The sequence below is a fragment of the Arvicanthis niloticus genome, chromosome 6 (assembly GCF_011762505.2).
Source record: "Arvicanthis niloticus isolate mArvNil1 chromosome 6, mArvNil1.pat.X, whole genome shotgun sequence".
NCBI classification, from domain to species: Eukaryota; Metazoa; Chordata; class Mammalia; order Rodentia; family Muridae; genus Arvicanthis; species Arvicanthis niloticus.
This window is the reverse complement of record NC_047663.1, coordinates 68,676,032-68,679,617: the sequence shown is the minus strand read 5'-3', so window position 1 is coordinate 68,679,617 and position 3,586 is coordinate 68,676,032. Positions and strand designations below refer to the sequence as shown.

Below are 3,586 nucleotides of genomic sequence, written 5' to 3'. Positions count from 1 at the left end.
ATGCATGACTCCAAGGGTGACCTTGAGTGCTCAACAGGGAGGTGGCACCCTTGTGCTCATGTCCAGGGGGAGGAAACAGTGGTTAGACTCAGGTAGTTCAAAAGGTACATCAAGAATGTCACCTGTGAGCCATTGTGTCCCTATGGACACACACCAGGGACATTGGGGACTAAGATGTGAATTGAAGTTGAGCTAATTCATCCTTCAGGTAGGATGGGATATATTATATATGTTGGGGAAAGGCATTCTAGATTGCCACAATGATAATGATAATGGCTGGGAGGTAAGAAAATGCAGCCCTATTAAGGGGTAACCTAGTCTTATGATTCATGGGGTACAAGAAGGTAAACCTGTTATACATTCCGGGTCAGATCTCAGAGTGCCTGAGGTACCAGAACCAGGCTCTGTACTTTCTCTTCCTCTGTCCTTTCTCTTCCTCTGTCCTGTCTTCCTGTTGGAGGATATGTCACTGGGAGATGGGGGTGGGGCTTTGATAGTTTATAACCTCTCCCCACTTCCAGTTCATTCTCTTTGCCTTCTGTCTGTAGTTGAAGATGTGGTCTCTCTGCTTCCTGATGGGGTTGCCTGCTGCCAGGCCTCCCCTGCCATTATGGCTTTCCGGTCTGGATCCATAAGCCCAAATAGACTCTTCCTTAAGTCACATTTGGTATCTTATCATAGACATGAGAGGTAACCGATATACTCCTGATCAAACAGGGAAGGAACGGTTTATTTTAGCTTATAATTGTGGGATACAGTCTGTCAAGACAAAGGTCAATCTGACCTAGAGAATTCCTCAGTTGCCACTCCCCAGGTGATCCATTCCTGCCCACCCCAACCAGGGCTCACCTCCTCCCTCACCCATAAGGAAAAGACAAGGCAGGAACTCAGGTGATTAGTTACATCACATCCACAGCAGTGAGAAAGAAGTGTTTCATGTTGCCTGCTTCTGGCATCTAGCTTTTCCCTGCTCTGTGTAGGTCAGGATTTCCTGCCTAGGGAATAGTGCCACCCACAATGGGCTAGGTCTTTCTTCATTAATTAACAATTGAGACAATCCCCATTAATTAGCAATCAAGCATATTATACACAGGACACTCTGATCTAGAGAATTCCTCAGCTGAAGCTCTCTTCCTGATGTGATCCTGTCCCCCCCCCCGCCCCTCCCCCCCAAAAAACATATGCCAGGCTCCTGAGACTGTCTCTCTTATTCAATATTTGGGTAACTTGGGTATCTGTTATCCTTCCTTTCTTACTTTGTTCTCCTTCCTCTTCTTCTTCCTCCTCTTTCTCCCCCTTCCCTTCCCCCTCTGCAAGAGGAACATGGACTCCTGACCACTGAGCTTCTCTCCAGCCCCTTCTTCCTACCTCTTTATCAGTAGCTACTTTTTAAAAAAAAACCTCCTGTGACTCTCCGGCCTCTTTTATTTCACTGGCTAGCTACCTCTTTTCTCAGCTGGACTATCTTCTTTGTGGGAATCAGTGTTGCCTAGTTTACTGTTGGACCCTTGAAGCCTACCTCTGGGTCTGGCACTTACCTAGTGCACACAGGGTGCTCAGTACTTATATGTTAAGGGAAGGAACACATCCATGCACATGAATACAACAAGTGCATACCTACACATGTAGACAGACTCATTGCCGAGGCCTTTGTAGTCTGCAGCATGAGCCAGTGGGCCTTGACCTCCTTGTTCCCCTTGTCCTGTTTCTTGTTCTTTTCCTCATCCTCTTCCTTCCTTGTTCTCCTTCCTTCCTTCTCCTCCTCGTTCTTCTCTTCCTCCTCCTTGTGCTCCTCATCTTCCTTGTCTTTCTCCTTCTCACTGTCCTTTTTCCTCTTCCTCTTCCTCTTCTTCCTCCTCCTCCTCTCCTTCCTTCTTTATCTCCTCCTTTTCTTTCTTCTTCCTTTTCTTCTTCTTTTCATCATATAATATTTTACTTAAAAATTTTGCTTTTTTGTCAGAGTACTTTCTCATTATCAATCCACAGTGGGGAAAAATACTTCATTAATTAGTCTTATATTTGTGAACAACTCATTTCTATACGAAAGAAGCAATCTGAAGGGTAAGTCTGCTTGAAATCTGTCATATTTTAACCCACCTACAAAGGAGGACTCTTGAAATTAAATTCATCATTCCTCAATTTCTTTTCTAAGACTTAAAGAATCAGGAGTTTGAGATATGAGCATCTTCTGATTTGAAGTTCTCCAGACACAGAGCCATCATCAGCTGGTGTCAACTGAACAGAGTGGAAGGTTCCAAACCGAACACTTTCTAATACTATGTAAAGTCTGATGCATGAATGGACAGTCCCTCCCTCCCAGTCTGAGAAGAGAGAAGTCTATGTACTCTAATCCCCAGAGGAACAAGTTGAACTCCCTCAGGAAATGGGACTAAAAGGCAGCCTGAGCTCAGGGACTGTTCAGTCGCTCGATGCTGTGGAGCTCAGACTCTCTCTTAGTTGCACCTAACTTCTCTGCAACCTTTCCCTCAACAAATACATTCTGAAAATTATCATGTAATTACAAGAAGTTCTGCCAACCAATGGACTAATTCTTTGTTCTCCCTGCATTGTGAGGGGAATTGCATTGATAAGCTGCCTACAATCTTAAGGTGCTGCACCAAAGAGGTTGGTGCTTCCAGAGTATGGCCACCGCTCTGCAGATGCCTACATTGTGGTTGGTGACATAGCAAAGCCCACCAAAGGTCAAAGCTTAGACTGACAAGATGCCTGCCTTGACATCCTTCTGCGGCATGTCCTCATGAACATAGTAACAACCTTGTCCAGGGCCCCCGTGACTGCAGGGTGAGCAAGTAGTCCACTGTAGGGTAGGCATTCACGTACCTAGCTGGAAGCAGGCCCAGGAGCAGAACACTGACAACCCCCTTGCTAGTCCAATGAAGAGATACAGCCTTGGAACCAGAATGGTGGCTTGGTGATAGAGGGATGGGCTGTGTGCCATGCCATCCTGGGATAGGCTGGTTCTGGAGAAATGCCAACACATAAGCAGGTTTCAGAGTAACAGAGCTTGGCCTCCTTAGCCACTGCAGAGGACACCCAGCTTTAAGAGAACTGCCATGTTGCTTTGGAGGGCTCAAGGTCATCCAGCCACCTTCTTCTCCCTCCTCCCCCTTTCCCCTCCCTCCCACAGCTTCTGTGAGTTTATGAATGCATCAGCAGTGTCAGGGGGCCTAGACTTTCTTGACTCCTTTCCATTTGTTAGTGACCCAGTTGCAGAAGCCACCAGCAGTTTGTGGTCTAGCCTCCGGAAGGAGCTTAGTGTCTCTGGGCTTTCGCTTTCCTATACAGGGAAAGGGATACATTCTCTGTGACTACTGATATCACTCCAACCACCAGAAAATGTACTGTGGCTCAGGTCCGTTGTCCTGGAAGCAAGAAGGAGCCTGGGACTTGAATGGGAGGCAGGGTAGAGAGGGCCTTCTGTTGAAGGAACTGTTGCTCAGACCATTTCACACCAAGAGTATCCACACTGAGGTTATTCACACCAAGAGTATTCACACTAAGGATATTCTCATGGTATATTAAATAGAGGCTCTGGGTTTATTGTCCCAAAGGGGAGGTGGGCCTG

General features: G+C 46.5%; 1 pseudogene; it reads right to left on the bottom strand.

Moving 5' to 3' along the window:
• Nucleotides 1-2,596: 2,596 nt before the first annotated feature.
• LOC117710324 (succinate dehydrogenase [ubiquinone] cytochrome b small subunit, mitochondrial pseudogene) lies at nt 2,597-3,076 on the bottom strand (annotated as a pseudogene).
• Between the last annotated feature and the right edge of the window lie 510 nt (nt 3,077-3,586).